The sequence below is a fragment of the Canis lupus genome, chromosome 21 (assembly GCF_048164855.1).
Source record: "Canis lupus baileyi chromosome 21, mCanLup2.hap1, whole genome shotgun sequence".
Taxonomy (NCBI): domain Eukaryota; kingdom Metazoa; phylum Chordata; class Mammalia; order Carnivora; family Canidae; genus Canis; species Canis lupus.
In genome coordinates this window covers 17,267,631-17,285,114 of record NC_132858.1, presented here as the reverse complement: position 1 = coordinate 17,285,114, position 17,484 = coordinate 17,267,631, and the positions used below count along the sequence as shown (strand labels likewise).

The following is a 17,484-nucleotide window of genomic DNA, read 5'->3' as shown; positions in this document are numbered from 1 at the left end:
ATTATTCTTTTAATTCTTTTTTTCCTGTATATTTTTTTTTATTGGAGTTTGATTTGCCAACATCAAAGAATAATATTCTTGACTCAGCAAAAAGATATGGGGTTTGGTGTGTAAACAGAGGGGTTCACTTTGCATAGGAACATAAGCATGGGATGGATGGTAGGAGTATATGGACAGAGAATCAGGCAGGCAGGTAAGATTTGGTGGAGGAAAATTGTGGAAGTGCTTTTTATTTTTTTCTTTTCTTTTTCTTTTTTAAATTTTATTTTAGAAACAGGGGTACCTGTTTCTAACTATATGCCTATGTACTCCGTAAGACTGTTTAATGAAGACAATTACCATGTCTGTTTTTTTGCTGAACATTGGGCCCTGCGCTTGGATCAGGGATTGACTCACAAAAACACTCAGTAATATTATTTGAATACGTGAATGAACAGTAGCTTCTATTTATCAGTTACTATGTGATAGCCATTTTTTGTTAAGCACTTTGTAAATTTATCCCTCATAATAACTCTATGATGCAGGTATTATTACATCCCCTTTTGCAAATAAAGAAATGAGATTAAAATGGTTAATGGACTTTCCAAATCCCCTCTAGGTGGCTGGAATCCAGATCCATTTGTCTTCAGAGTCTATGACCCTACTACTGATGCCTGATTGCCTGCCATGTGCTTCTACAGTTAAACATACTTTTTTCTCTGGTAAAGAGCTGGCCTCCCTACCTTGAGACTCCAGCTCTCCCATCCCTCCCCTCACAATGGCTCTTCTTCCTCTTCCAGCACCACTAATGATTTTAATACCAATTCTACAAGGTTGTTGTGAAGATCCCATTAACTTATGGATATGAAATTCCTTTTCAGATTTTTATTTTTTCTATTTTTATTTTTTAAAGATTTTGTTTATTTATTCATGAGAGGCACACAGAGAGAGGCAGACACATAGGCAGAGGGAGAAGCAGGCTCCTCGCAGAGAGCCCAATGCAGGACTCTGTTTTGGACTCTGGGATCACACCCTGAGCCAAAGGCAGACGCTCAACTACTGAGCCACCCAGGCATCTCCCTTTTCAGATTTTGAATTCTTTATACCAACTAAAGATTGGATTATGATTTGTTTTTTTTTTCTCACTTTGGGTTGGTTACTCCTTTAATCCCTTCATATCCCATCCTCTCTTACCTTCTTCTCCCTCTGCCGCTTTCCAACATCCCACCATTCTTCAAAGTTTGGAATGTAGGTGTAACTTCTCCATAAAGATCCTTGGCCAGAGAAAGAAAGGCAGTGTTTGGGTTAAATCACGTTGGCCAGAGGGAAAATAATTTGAAGTTAGAGTCGTGTGTTGACTTGGGCATTCCTAGAGCGCACTGTAAACATTCCATCTGATGACGATGATGAGATGTCATCTCATTTTGCAAGAGATGGTCTTTCCCAAGCCCAGAAAATGCAGTAATGTGGGAGGCTGACATTGGCCACTTTCCTGCTCTGAGGCTCAGCACTCCTGGACTTGCCAAGAGAGGGTGCTCTCACCACCTGCACCTTTGATTTTTTTTTGTGTGGTTTAGGGCTGTTCAGTTTTTTCCTAAAGGTTTGATCTGTAGGACTACCTGGTAGGGTTGTGCACTTGTATCCTGCACAAGGGTACCCTGCTGAGGGCATTCGTGGCGCCAAAATCCAGCTTGTGCTCTGCTTGCTGGCCCTATTACTACTGAGTTTGTCCAGGGGAAGGGGTACCTGTTTCTAACTGTATAAGAGGGTCAGGTAGGTTAGTACAGGCCTGATTTACCCCTTTCCTATTGGCCCAGGTGGGCTTGTGCTCCTCTTCACATTTAAACTTGTGTGTCTGTACGTGTGTGTACATGTGTACACTGCTTGTAACACTACTTCTGAGAATTCAGATCAATAACCTGATATCTTATTTTACCAACAGTAAGTGATCTGACCCTTCCAGAATTTCAGGTGGAATATATCATCAGCAAATTTCCCCACATTTTATTTGGTCCTTACTCCCTAATTCCCACTTCTGGCTGCTGATACATCATCACCATTGGGTGTTCATGATCTTGTTTTCTCTCTCTTTAAATTTTATTCATGCTCTTAAATTTTGTCTCTCCACTCCCATTCAGTATATCTCATGAGATTTTTTTTATTTTTTTGTATGTATTTTTGCAAAATGTAGGTTGTCATTTTGTATGAAAGTCATATTACAGAAATTGTATAGTGTTATAAATTTTTTTTTCACTCAGCATGATGTTTCTAAGGTATGACTATTTTTAGTTTTCGACAGCTATGACCCCTCCCCAGTTCTCTTTGGTTTTCTTTTTTTACATGACTTATCAAAGTAAGGTACAATTAAAATATTCCCTTCTCTAGGATGACTTCCTTTCTTCTTCCAATGTTAGGTGCCCTCTTCTGGGATCCCATAGTATTTCAATTCTTTTGTTGCTGTAATTATGATTTCATTTTGTAATTTAAAAAATCTAGGGGCACCTGGGTGGCTCAGTCAATTAAGTGTCTGCTTTTGGCTCAGGTCATGATCGCAGGGTCCTGGGATGGAGCCCCAACTTGGGAATCTCTGCTCAGCGGGGAGTCTGCTTCTCCCTCTGCCTCTACCCCTCTCCCCTTGCTCTTGCCTGTGCATGTGCTCTTTCTCTCAAATAAATAAATGAAATATAAAAAAATCTATTTATTTGCTTTTGTTGAGATCCTCCATTGAGCAGCCTGACATACACATTTTTGCAGTTCTGGCACCTAACATAGCTTTTGGAACCTTTATTGTCAACAAATGTAGGTGGAATGAATGAATAATAATGATAATCACTAATGTTTATTGAGTATGAACTACATGTCAGATATGGTTTTGGTGTTTCACATCTTTTGAACTCATTTAATTCTCACAACAGCGTTATGAATGAGGGACTATTAATATGGTCGTTATTTTATAGAGAGGAACACCAAGATATGGCATGTTCAAGTAACTTTGAAGTTCATGTAACTTATAAAATTGAAGTGCTCCCCCACAGTTAGTAAATGGTGGAGTTAGGATTCTAACCAAGGAAGTCTGGCTGCAGAGTCCAGGGTCTTAACTGTTGTCTACAGCAGCCTGTAGGCCCAGTAGGGCTTGTGGCCACCACTCCAGTGTGTGTTCCATGCCACAGTGCAGGTTCAGTCTTTGTTATTTCTGTTCATTATTAAGCATCTGTTGGGTGTTGCCATGAGTGCTGTTGTGTCAGTTGTAGGTGGGTATCATTATTATAGATGAGACTGGGACTCCAAAGAATAGAGTACTTTGTGATCTCACAGTTAGTGGCAGAGTCAGGATTTGAACCCTGGTCTGATTAGCTTTCTATGCTCTTCCCATGATATCAGAGAGGGCATCCTGAGTCTGAGTTTCTTGCTACTCCGATTTTTTAGATTTGTGGAAAACTGATGAGCACTTGGTGGAAAGGTAGGGGCTCTTCCATCTTTGATTTGGTCCAAGGAATGTTCTCCTATGATCTGTGACTTTCCCCATGATCTTGCCATTGAGGGATGGGAATCTTGGGAGGCCATCCTAGAATTCTGTCTACTTCACCATCCCCAATCCAGCCCCAATTTTTTCCTGTACAGATGAGAAAACTGAGGCAGAGAGAGGAAGTAACTTGCCCACAAACATGTGATGTCTGGGGGCCCAGCTGAAATTAAGACTCTAGGTCTTCAGCTTCCTACTTCAGTGCCTTTGGAGGTCATTGTTGAACTATTGCTGAAACTCTTTATTCAGTTCTGTACAGTCTCTGTCCTTGAGGCAACAACCTCTGTGTTTTAGTCATTTTCGGTCTCTCCCTTCTCCCCAATTCCCCTCCCTAACAAATAGATACATAAAAACTGTTTTAGGGTTGATTTGACTAAAAAATCCACTGGAATTTGAAAGCTGAAGGGAGCCGTCTAACATCTAATACGAAACCAATGAGGGAGTCAGACACAGAGAGAAGCCTTAGAGGACTTTGATGGAATATTAATAGAGTGCCTGCCAGTGACAATGGTGTCTCTTCTTCCAGCAGCAGTTGTGACCTTTCAGAATTAAGAGTCCCCATGGGGTCCCTTCCTAAGTGCTGGACCCCCTGCTTTTTAGCAACTGAAGCCGCTTACCAGTGATGGTCATGCTGGGGCTTGTGGAAGAACATGATGAATAGGTGAAGTTTGTTAAAAATGTCAGCTAATGACCCCAAATGATCTCTTGGGAGGTGGTTCATATGCTTTCATCCACCAGCTGGTTTAGGGCATTTGAATGGACTTTGTTCTTCTTATGGTCTAGGCTTCTTAATATGAAATGTGTGTTTATCTGAAATGAGATGCCAGCAAACAGAATCCTGTGGGAACCATATGTATAATATATAAAACATATATATGTTAGAGATATAAATGTTAAAATATAAAAGTATTTTATCACAACTTCCCAGGGACTACATTTTTATTGGAAAAAAACCTTTTTGAGATTTGGGTACCGATACAATTTTTTGGAAAGAGTACATTTCATGGAAATGATCAGTTCTGGGTTTAATTCTATAGGCCAGTACATTGCCTGAAAAATAGTAGACTTTTCAAGAATAACAAAGGCCCAGAAGTGATTTGTAGCATGAGGGACAGGTATAGGGGAAGAAGGAAAAGAGTTTTTTTTTTTTTTTTTTAAAGTTGGATTCTGAAAGGCATCTTTGATTGGTTATTATAGGAATTTTTCTTATTGTATAACAAATTACCCTAAAACTTAGTGGCTTAAAGTAAAGGATGGTTATTATCCTATTGTTTCTTCAGGTCAAGAATCCAGACATGGCTTAACTGGCTCAGGGTCTTAGAGGTGTTAGCCAGAGCTGTGCTCTTATTTCAAGGCTCTACTGGAGGAAGATCCTCTTCTGAGCTCACTCAGATGGCTGTTGGCAGAGGAGACATCAGTTCTTGAGGGATGTTGACCAGAGACATCAGTTCTTTCCATAGGGCAGCTCTTTCATGTTTCTTCTGAGCCACATGAGACTATGTACCACTGTTGAAGCACAACCTCAAAATTCACAATGTCTCATGCTTGCTTCAGGGAAATGACTTTAGAGAGGATTCAGAGCTCTTATGTCAAAGTGGAATTACAAATGCCTGCACAAAAAATTCTTTAATATGTTTGTTGTCATCTATGTAATATAAGTATTAAAGTCTGAAAGTTGGCTTCTCTAAGTCTGGTTTCCTTAATTATTCTACTGCTAACTGTAGTGAAGGCAGCCAAGTTCATGGATGGTTTCAGAAAGAAACCATGGCCCACTTGATTAAAAGCAAAATACTCTGTATCTTTGGGGTAAATCCCCAACAGTGCAATTGCTGGGTCGTAGGGCAGGTCTATTTTTACCTCTTTGAGGAACCTCCACACAGTTTTCCAGAGTGGCTGCACCAGTTCACATTCCCACCAACAGTAAGTCAATCGGAGAAGGACAAACATTATATGTTCTCATTCATTTGGGGAATATAAGTAATAGTGAAAGGGAATATAAGGGAAGGGAGAAGAAATGTGTGGGAAATATCAGAAAGGGAGACAGAACATAAAGACTCCTAACTCTGGGAAATGAACTAGGGGTGGTGGAAGGGGAGGAGGGCGAGAGTGGGGGTGAATGGGTGACGGGCACTGAGGGGGGCGCTTGACGGGATGAGCACTGGGTGTTATTCTGTATGTTGGTAAATTGAACACCAATAAAAAATAAATTTATTAAAAAGATAAAAGCAAAATACTCAAATTTCCATTACTCTAATAAATCTGTTGTGTTAAAACACAAGCTCTAGATGACTTCTGTCAAAATGCAAATAACAATCCCATATCAGAAATTCTTTCATTACTCACCAAAGCAGTTAATGTCAGGCTGGTTGATGACAGGAGATGGAACAGAACCCAAAGAGGACAGGACCAGCATATCTATCACAGAGTAAGGGACACATGGGTATCCAGATACCTGAGGGCAGAGAGAGGAGGAAACCAACAGTAGAGGTCAGAGCTAAAATCCTAAAGGAGAGGCTTAAGAGTTTAAGGTGTTTTTTTTTTTTTTTTTTTTTTTGGTAGGTGAGGAACTTCTATAGAGGAGAATTATGTTGGTGTATATGGCATTGACAGGCCGGTGAAGGAGCAGCAGCTGGAACCCAGGGCTCCTGAAGATGAAATGAGACCAGTTCCCACTATGCTGGTAGGAGAATCAAGACTAGTGCTCAAGACTTTCCTGAATCCTTCTCAGAATCAGCCTTTCTCTGGTCCCTGACCTTTGCCTCTTGCCCTTTGCCCATATCTTTACCTGGCTGGTCTTAGTCTACCTTGTGTTACAATGATGTGTGATGGAATTTCTCTTTTCCCAAATAAGTGGACATCTATCACTTGTAGTCTAGAGTTTAATCTTTCTTCTTTTGGTAAATTTCCTCCAGGGAAGCCATCCTTCCCATTCAGTTTTGTGGTTGGGAACGACTGGCTCTATCTCCTGAGTCAGCGGCATGAGCTGATCATCCCTCCCGGCTGCAGTTGCTTCCGAGAATGGCACACAATCTAAGCTGAGACAGTGAGCTTTGAGCAGATATTTTCTGGAATTCCTGGAAAGAAATGTTTTCTGCCCACTACTGGATTTGGTCATGTGAGGCTTGGAGTTGCAACAGACATTTTCTATAAGGAGAGAGACAAACTAGAGTCTGAGGACAACCCAGGAACGAGGCAGAGCTAAATGATGTGAGGAAACCAAGTCTGCATGTTATTATCTGAGCCTCTGGATCAAACTGCAGCTGAAGCCAGTTAAATCCTTGGACAATCACCTGAGTGATCTTACTCAGATCTTCCTCTCAAAAACAAATAAAGAATAAATGCTCAGCTAATGTCTGCATAACAAAAGGTACCAAAGAGCTCCCTCTAAGAATGCTAGACTCTTGCAAAGGCAAATTTTATTCTTCAAACCAGATGGCAGAGACTTCCTTATTACTCTAAAAATGGTAGCTCTTTTGAGCTTAAGAAAATCTTAGGACAGAGACTCTAGGAGGGATTATATAAGAAGAGTTTTCACAGTGTATTTGATTACATTTTCTCAAAGATTCTTCCTAACAATTATTTTTGACAGGTTATTGCAGTCCCCACATTACAAATGAGAACATGGAAACCCTGTGAAATTTAGAGATATGGACTATAGACAAAGGCTCCAGATACTAATGGCCTGGAGCCTGTGTCCTAGTGTAGACAGTGATTTAGCTGCATTAGTCAGACTGAATTTGGCTCGCACTGTTGTTATGAATAGTTGTTATGAAAACACAGACTCCAGAAGCTTTTATGTCTGGCTCGGTTTGAGAATTTCACATGGTAAAAAAGGTAAGATAAAAATGTTCTTCTAATGAGCTTTCTCAACTCTCGCAGACAGAAGGCTGGCCAGGTGTTCCCTTTATAGATGGCTCACTTTAGCCTCTTAAATCATTTCTCTAAGCACTCAGGATTCTTTCTAATGAGTACTTTCAGGAATTAAACCCCGACTTCCTTTTATGAAAGGTCCTTTGTTCCCTATGTTTGAATATGGTTGAACCATATCTTTTTGGTGGTATGCTTTTGGCATCTTCAGCTAAGTTCTGGAGAAGTTGTGCCAATAATGCTAGACTGTAAAGCTGCATGAAGGGAGATGCCATGCCCAGCTTCCTCATTTTTATGCCCTTACTCAGCTCAAAATATGACACTGAGCATGCATCCTAAAAGTATTTGTTGAAGAAATGAATTTCCGAAAATTGATTAGAGACTGTGAAGCAAGAATGAAAATGGGGTTTATGTAATATCATCAGAGACATTAGAGTTGAAAGGGAGTGTTGAGAATCAGAGATGCAATGGGTTGTAATAGAAAGGAAACAGAATAAAAAAAGAAACCCAACTAGTAAATGCCCATCTTGGTTTGTGATTCCCTAGTTGAGGGATTTGGAAAGCCAATGGACCATTTTGAATTTCATTTTCTTTGTCTATAAAAGAAAATGGACAATTTTCTTTGCCAATGACAGAGTGGATTCATAGAGTTGTTATGTCAGATAGGATGGTGTATGTAGAAGCACTTTGCACTTTTTTGGACACTCTATATAGTTCTGGTACAGAAATTAAGGAAAAGAAATGGTAACTCTAATGTGAGTTGAAAGAGAACAGTTGATTTAGAAACTAAGCAAATAGAGGGTTCTTCCTTAATCAATCGACTTTCAATTATTGGGGGATCTGGTACATTCATCAATTGATGTCAAGTTAAAGAGCATGTATCTCTGAAAACTTACCATGTTTTGCTGGGCCAGGCCACAGTGTTTCCTCTACTGACAACGAGAGTAGTAGGGGACAATGGTGGTGGTAGCAAGACTACACTATCCTTGGATCTTCTTGACTGAAGAAGTTCTGCTCGGACAGTTCTCTTAAACTGAAGAAACCCCAAACAGGCTGAGTTTGAAGACCCCAGGGACACGCTGCCTCTGAGTTCTTGAGCTCAGGTAAATAGGCATGTGGGTCAAGCACAGAGCTGGGGCCTATAGCTCCCAGAACTGCTAGATGCTGGAAAATGTGAAATAGATTCAGTTGAAGTAGCTTCTTGGGCTTATCTGAGCCAGGGAATGGTTTCTTTTCACCGGCCAGCCACTTAAGTCTGGGAAGCAGGAAGCCATTGGCCATATGAGTCTGTGAAACGCAGCTCAGACCATTCCTGATGCACATACAGAGTTTTGGGGACTATTTGTGTGTGTATATGTGTGTGTGTGTGTGTGTGTGTGTGTGTGTGTGTGTGTGGAGAAGGAGTCCTGGAAAAAGAGGAGGTTCACAATCACATTTCTGAGGTCCTAGTTGAATCTTTTTTTTTTTTTTTTTTTTTATGATAGGCACACAGTGAGAGAGAGAGAGAGGCAGAGACACAGGCAGAGGGAGAAGCAGGCTCCATGCACCGGAAGCCCGACGTGGGATTCGATCCCGGGTCTCCAGGATCGCGCCCTGGGCCAAAGGCAGGCGCCAAACCGCTGCGCCACCCAGGGATCCCACTAGTTGAATCTTAAAAGAGTGATTTTCAAGCTCTGAAGACTACATAGGGGAATCAATAAAAGGCTACAGTGACTTAGGATGTGATGGATGTCTTGGGTTTTATACAATCACAGGCTTCTGTGACACAGGGTGGGAATGGGCCACAATATAGTTTAGTAGATACAATCTTAGGCTGTGGAGTTTAACATGCCTGGATCCAAATATAGCCTGCATCTTTCACTATTTGTGCAGCTCTAGGTGCTTCTGAAGCTTTATTTTGTCATCTATTAATTAGACATTCATGCAAGCTTTGGTTATTAAACATACACCACATTCCAGGGTATGTGGTAAGCTTTTTACTTACATATAAAATTTAATTGAAAGTATCAACCTCATACAGGGGTACTGAGGATGAAATAAAACCATGCATAAAAAGTATCTATTCCAGACACGCAGTAATGATTCAATAAATAAATGGTTGCTAGAATTATCATCCTTATTGGCTATTATCATTGAATTTTGATTTTGGGTTTGGTGCTTTTGGAGGTTGTAGTTAAGCTTGAAATTGAGTTTTTTTTAATAATAATCTTTCACTTTCTTTTTTTTTATTGGAGTTCAATTTGTCAACATATAGCATAACACCCAATCCTTCACCTTCTTATGGTCTTCCTTATGCTTAAGTCATACCCCTGAGAATTTATTGGTGCTCAGTTGTTCTCTATGGCTGTCTGGTTCTGATTTGTGAACTAGAGCACACTTCTTTTAAAGAGTGTAAGAGGCATCCTGGCCAGAGATAATGGAATGGAATTCCGGTAACTCTGGAATGCCATGACGGTCTAAATTGCCACCCAGAGAACTCATCTATCAAGAAAGGAAGAGGGAATAAAGGATTGATCTGGTTTTGTTTTGGGCCTAGATGTTTAGGTCTATATTCTTAGTGTCCTAAACAGTTGAGTGGCCTTTATTATAAATGGTGCTATGGGTTGAATTGTACCTGTTCAAAATTCATGTGTTGAAGTCCTAAACCTCACTACCTCAGAATGGGGCCTTATTTGGAGAGAAAGTCTTTACAGAAATATTTTAAAACATTAAATTAAATTAAAATGATGTCACATAATTGGTGTCCTTACGTATAGGGGAAATTTGGAGACAGACATATAGATACAGAGAACACCACGTGAATATATGTTAAGACATCCATCCATAAGGCAAAGAGAGAGGCCTGGAACAGCTCCTTTATCTTAAAGTGCTCAGAAGGAACCAATCTGGTCAACACCTTGATTTCAGACTTCTAGCCTCCAGAAATGTGAGACAATAAATTCCAGTTTGGTGGTTTCTGTTACAAGAGCCCTACCAAGGAGTACAGATAGTGACATTTGGCTATTCTAAGTCCATAGGTGGGGTGGCATCCTATTAGATGAGGTATGGTCAGAGAGAGCTGATGCGTGGGAATGACTAACCATTCTTGGAGCTGAAGTAGACCCCATCTGGAATTAACTTCTACTCTTTGGATCAGCCTAGGCTGGGATTATAGAAAGTGTTTACAAAGTTTACTTCCCTTTAGGTGAGGAAGAAAGCTGACTCATAGTAAATTATTAAAGTTAGTAAATAATGACCATAGTATGTGTGTTCAAGAACTAGGAATTCACCAAAATAGGTAGGCTGTATGAAATGGCCAGCCTGAATCATCAGATACTTTCTATTTTTTTATTTTTATTTTTAAAAGATTTTGTTTTGTTTATTCATGAGAGATTGAGAGAGTGAAGCAGAGACATAGGCAGAAGGAGAAGCAGGCTTCCTGCAAGGAGCCTGATGCGGGACTCAATTCCTGGACCCTGGGATCATGACCTGAGCCAGAGGCAGATGCTCATCACTGAGCCACCCAGGTGCCCCCAGACACTTTTTAAAGAAATAAAAACGTTTAACATCCACAATAACTAGAACAGAATAAACAGCATGCTTTCTATTGGAAATCTTTAAGACACTTGTGTTAATGACTGGATAAAATATTGATTATTTATATACAAAATGTGGCATTCTGTTTAGAGCTGAAGATATTGTTAAACTGATGTTTTCTGGGAACTACTTCAATAGTCTACCCACTTTAGTTACTTTTATAAATGCATTTAGCCAGCTCTTTTTAAAAGAGGTATTTTTCAAACTGTTCTAGAGGAAACATGAGTTCCAAGCTGTTAAAGTGTATTTCCTTTATTATATTATAGTAGATAGATAGATTGACAGTCACCTTCAATTTTAGAATAATTTTATTGCTCTGTTAAATGTACATTGGATTTTAAGCTAGCCCTAACATCGGAAACATTAAAATATGAAAGAAATATACATTTTAGAATTGAGACAATATAGCAAATGGCCCCTAGATTAAAAAGGGTCCTGTGTCCCAACAAATCTGGAAAATACTCCATACTCTTTCTGTCTTCAGAAAGATTCAAAATGCACATTTCTGTGTACTATACTTCTGGAAACTCTAGTGGTAAACAAATATGATATTGATTAGCTTAGAATTTTTTTACTTCTTGGCCTTGGAATCCTTTTCCTGTTGAGCTTGTTGTAAGAATAAATTCTCTGGACTCCATTTTGGGAAATGCTGGGTTAGGGCAGATGTTGTCTGCATTGACGCAGCTAACAGAATGTGTGATGCTGGAATGAGAGAAGCTTTCCATTGTTTTGCCAGCCGATGCTACTGACTGGGCAGGATACTGCTAGGCCTAATGTTAGAAGCCTTTTGGTATGGCAGCTTGCTGCTGGCCATGACTGTTAGCACCTTGGCCAGTTGAAGATGTCCTATGTCTCTGGGGTCACTAATGGTTTCAGATTTTGGCAGAGGGCATCTGGGCAGTCAGGTGATGAGATAATATGAGAGCTGTATTCCTCCAGGATCTGAGGAAAGTTTTCTATTTTGACTACCCCTGGAGGTTCTGCTCTGTGATGGACCTTCATGGGTATTTGTTTAATATTTTCTTTTGCACTCCAGTCTACCTCAAATGTCTTTATGGACTCTTGCCTGCTTTCCCAGTGCCCAGAAAGTTCCCATTTCTACCCTTAACTTTTCTTGGAAGTTGATGTTGCTTTTCTCAGATTAATATTGCATTGACTGGTTTTCAAATACCCTTTGGGTGATATTGCTGTAGCATATTGATTGCTGATTTTCCTACTTTCTATAAAGATCAGTCATTAGCAAGAGAAGCTTGCTCATCAGGCAGAAGGGCTATATTGCCTCTCCAGATAAATCTATCTCTGTGAGAATTTGGTAACCTTTCATGTAATTTAGGGGTTTAGAAATCTCAATGTGTTTTTGAGGCTATTGGAGAAATTGCTTTGAGCAAATAGCTTCTTGGAAAAAAATTTGCTTGAATATTTCCTTGTGCTTAATATTAAGAAATGAGGTCCAGTTCATAAATAGTTCTTTGCTATCATATCTGTGCTTCTATCACTTCCTTGTTTCTTAGCCTGTAGATCAAGGGTTCAACATGGGAATCACAGTGCTGCAAGACATGGTGGTCACTTTCATATTCTCCTGGGGTTTGTTAGAATCATGCTGTAAATATCCACAAGAGTCTTATGGACACGGTGAAACATCTGTTAGGTCAGAGTCAGAGCAGGGAAGTCTTCTCCTTCCTGAGGACATCCTCAGGACAGCAGCCAGGATACACATGTGGGACAATATGGTGACCAAACATGACAGTCAATGCAATACTCAGATTAAACTCCAAAAAGGCAGTGATTGCCATGATGATATGTATATGGGAGCATAAAGAGTCACTGGGGGTTCAGCACAGATGAAGTGATTGATGGCATTGGAGCTGCAGATGGATAATGAAGAGGTAGGACATATATGTACATAACATATGTACATGTTAAGAATCCCATGACTATGAAACTATGAATCTCACATATATGAATCTCACATATATGAATCTCACATATATGAATCATATATATATATATATATATATATATATATATATATATATTCAAGAGTGCAGTCTCTGGTATTAAATTAAAAACCTAGTTGCACCATTGAGTTATGTGGCTTGAACAAGTTGTTCAACTGTTCTGAGTTGCATAATGTGAAAATAAGGATTATCAAGTTTTCATAATCTGAAAATGGGCATTTTTTTGTTAAAGGTCAATGTGATAATGTATTTTCTATATGTGGACATGTAGAAAGCCTATAATAATGTTAGTTAATAATAAGTGTAATTCCCTCTCCAAGATTATAATAAACTTTCTTACATAAAAGAACATTCATGGCATTCATCCATGGAATGACGCTATTGTAAAATTCAATTCTTCCATGAAATGATTTTGCAGGGGACTTGCTCCCAGTGTTTGATTTTCTCCAGCTTCCCCTTTACAATTCTTAGAGCAAAGGTCTCATTTTATCTACTGATTTCTCTACTTCCCTTTATACTCACATCTGCCAGAAAATGTGAAAACTCACAAGGATCAAGGAAGCACATTCCTTACCTTTTACCCTTTTATTTTTTATTATTATTATTTTTTTAATTTTATTTATTTATTCATAGAGACACAGAGAGAGAATGAGAGGCAGAGACACAGGCAGAGGGAGAAGCAGGCTCCATGCAGAGAGCCCGATGTGGGACTCGATTCCAGGTCTCCAGGATCACACCCTGGGCTGCAGGCGGCGCTAAACTGCTGCGCCGCCAGGGTTGCCCCCTTTTACCCTTTTATAAGTCATTGGATTTTGATGCTAGTGTAGACTGAGGCTACCTCAATCTCTAATCATCTATGATGAAGTTTTGCAGAATAATTTGTCTCAAATAGAAAGTTTATGTTCACTTATTAAATGGGTATTTCAACATTAAAATCACCTTTACAGATTGAAATTTGAAAAAATGGCTTTGTGGATTAAAATTTTATAGTGGCTTAAAATTTCTTGAATAAAAATTCTAAAATTGTGTTTAGACAGTCCATAATATGCTTTAAACTTTTCCTGGGAACAAGGCAGGGAATAGATGAAATGAAGGAATGAAGTCTGCAATATGCTTTTAAAGTATTTTGATCCCTGTGTCACCTACTAAAAAAGAGAGAAATTGAAAAAAAGGTCATTGTATGTTTCTACAGCTTTAGGCACAGATATTACATATTTTTACTGAAGAAAAAAAAGAGTCTACATAGAGGAAGAACTTTGTGACAGGTGAAAAGGAATAATGAGAAAATTCTAAAGGAAAGTAGTTGAAATCACATCAGTAGCATTTTTTATAGTTCTAGGAGCTGGTGAAGTCCAAAGCTGGGACTATTTGGAAATCTTTATTATTTTTATGGTGATTTAAATCCTCGCCTGCTGTTTTAGGAATTGCTAAGCTTCTGAATATGACCACACTAAGAAACTCTTACCTGTCTGGCTCTGACCAACAGATTTAGGGTGGCAGCTTCAGAAGTTGCCATGAGATAAGAAAAGATGTTCATTTGGTTAATCATTACAGGTCTTATCTTTGTTAACATAAGTAACCTTAGAATTGATTCTTTATCATTAAGATAAAGTCAAAATATGGCTTTGGTATATGATTTTTTTAAAAAAAATTTAAAAATTTTTATTTATTTATGATAGTCACAGAGAGAGAGAGAGGCAGAGACATAGGCAGAGGGAGAAGCAGGCTCCATGCACCGGGAGCCCGACTTGGGACTCGATTCCGGGTCTCCAGGATCGCGCCCTGCGCCAAAGGCAGGCGCCAAACCGCTGCACCACCCAGGGATCCCTGGTATATGATTATAATGCATATGAAGATATCTGTTATTATTGACACCTCGGGTTCCTTCAAATTCCTTGATGTATAAGTGCTCACAGCTAAGTGACCTTTTAGCAAGAAAATAAATGACACTTCACTTCAGGTCATACTTAATGTAAGATGCTTCTTTGCGAAGAGTTTGTTATATAAGTGAATAAAATTTGGTTTCTTCCTATGAGCAGTTCTGAATCTAGTGGGGAGAGAGTAAGGTAATATACAGGGACAACCTGACTTGCTTTAGGTATGGTGGAACGATAACGGAAATCATCTTAATTTATCCATAATAATTTTGAAATTAAGACACCTGGACAATAACTTAAATAAAAGGTGAAAAATGGTTTAACATTATAAATAAGTTTTGAGTGTATTGCAAAGTCAGAAGGATTCACTGGGTGGGTGTGTTCAGGAAAGGGTGGATATGCAATTAGTTGGTCTATTCTAAAAGTATTTTCTTTTCCTTTAAGATCTTTAAGACATTGCTCCACTGTCTGTTTGCATTGTTTCTGAGAAATGTGTTTTATGCTTACTTATGTTCTGCTATTCATAATGTGTTTTTTTTCTTTGAATGTATTTAAGATTTTCCTTTTATTTCTGGTGTTGAACCATTTGATTTTGATATGCCTTGGTATCGTTTTTGAATGGAGTTTTTTGTGGATCTTGAATTTGTGGGTTTCAGGTTTTCAAGTTTTCATCAAATTTACAAAATTCTCGGCATTGTCTTTCTTTTCTTTTCTTTTTTTTAAAAGGCAGAGAGAAGCAAGCTCCATGCAGGAAGCCCGATGAGGGACTTGATCCCAGGACTCCAGGATCACGTTCTGGGCTGAAGGCAGACGCTCAACTTTTGAGCCACCCAAGCGTCCTTTAGCATTGTCTTTTAAAAAAATTTATATCAACCCTGTTTTTTTCTGTTCTTCAGGGACTCCAATTACACAGATGTGAACTTTCTTGAGGTTGTTTCACAGCTCACTGATATGCTCTGCATTTTTCTTTTGATTCACTTTTCTCTCAATTTGGATGCTTTCTATTGCTGTGTCTTTAGGATCACTAAGCACATGTTTTGGAATGTCTAATCTATAGTTAATTAATGTATAATTAATTATACATAATACATAATGAAATATATATATATTATAATCAGACACTGTAGTCTTTATCTGATCTTTCAAACCCCTACTTATCTTTTTTGAACATATGGAGTACAGTTACAATAATTGTTTTAATGTTCTCAATGGCTAATTCTGACATCTTTGGCAGTGTTCAGTTTTGACCATTGATTTTTCTCTCATTATGGTTTGGTTGTATTTTCCTGCTTTTTTGCATGAATGGTAATTTTTGATTGGATGTTAGGCATTGTGAATTTTACCATGTTTAGTGATAGATGTTTTTGTATTCTTATAAATATTATTTAAAAAATATTTATTTATATATTCATGAGAGACACACACAGAGATCTACGCAGAGGGAGAAGCGGGGTCCTTGCAGGGAGCCAGATGCAGGACTCGATCCTGGATCCCAGGATCATGCCCTGAGCTGAAGGCTCAACCGCTGAGCCACCCAGGTGTCCCTCATAAATATTCTTGAGCTTTGTCTGGAACACAGTTAAATGACTTGGAAAGAATATGATACTTTTTTCCCCCAATAAATAAATAAATTTAAGTTAGTTAACATATAGTGTAGTATTAGTTTCAGGAGTAGAGTTTAGTGATTCATCACTTACATATAACAGTCAGTGCTCATTATAGCAAGTACCCTCCTTAACATCCATCACCCATTTAGCCCTACCCCTCCACACAACAGTACAATACTTTTGAGACGTTCTTTGTAGATTTTTTAGTTGGAACAGGAACACTGTTCAGTTTAGGGCTAATTATTTCCACTACTGAAGCAAGTTCTTTCCATGTGGTCTACCCAATGCATCATGACTCCTGAAAGTTCTCCAGTTTGGCTGGTGAGAATGGCACTATTCCCAGCCTTGTGGGAGCATCAAGTGCTGTTATCTATAATCTTTTCAGTATTTCCTTCTCTAACCTCAAATTGTTTCCTCATGTGTGTGTACTGACTAGTACTCAGCTAAATAATCGACGGGGACCCTCTGCACATCTAGGTCTTTTTTTTCTCTGTGCAACTCCTTTTCTTCAATATCCTGTCCTGCAAGTTCTAGTTGCCTTGGTCTCTCCAGATTTTCAGATCCATTTCCTTTAGGAAGTCCCCGAACCTCACTGCATTGGGTCTCAAAACTTTCTTAAGGCATAAACCTGGGGAAATTTTAGAGCTCATTTGTTACTTGCCTCTAAGAATCATTGTTCTTTATTGCCTGATATACCTTTCAAGCTATTATTTTATAATTTTGTCCACCTTTTCATGTTTCAAGAAGGATAAATCCAATCCCTATTACTCTGGCCATCTTGGCCAGAAGTGGAAGTTCTGGAAGGGACTATTAACTGGATGAATAATGTAAGTATTTTGAAGTTGCCAAAATTATATTATGTCTAAGCCAACTTGAATTTTTATTTTATACTACCTGCCATGAAAAGTTGGAATTAGCAGTTGGAAAGATCTAGATTTGAATCTTGAAACTCTCATTCAAAAGGTATGTGATTTTGGGCAACAGCTTGTAAACTTCCCTCAACCTCAGTTTAATCTTTGATGAAATGAGATGGGAAAAATTTAAGCCCAGAGGATTCTACGCAGTACTGCTTTTTTTTTGTTTAAATATTTATTTAT

The 17,484-nt window shown here is 38.8% G+C and overlaps 1 long non-coding RNA gene across 2 annotated transcripts; it reads left to right on the top strand.

Annotated features, from left to right (window-relative positions):
* Positions 1 to 3,219: 3,219 nt before the first annotated feature.
* On the top strand, positions 3,220 to 9,476 carry LOC140613439 (uncharacterized). 2 transcript variants are annotated; one of them, XR_012014476.1, is made up of 4 exons: positions 3,220 to 3,439; positions 6,062 to 6,182; positions 6,415 to 8,472; positions 8,854 to 9,476. It is a non-coding gene; the product is annotated as an uncharacterized lncRNA (long non-coding RNA). The 2 variants fall into 2 exon arrangements; XR_012014475.1 differs by lacking the exon at positions 6,415 to 8,472 and having other exon boundaries at positions 3,305 to 3,439.
* Positions 9,477 to 17,484: the final 8,008 nt, after the last annotated feature.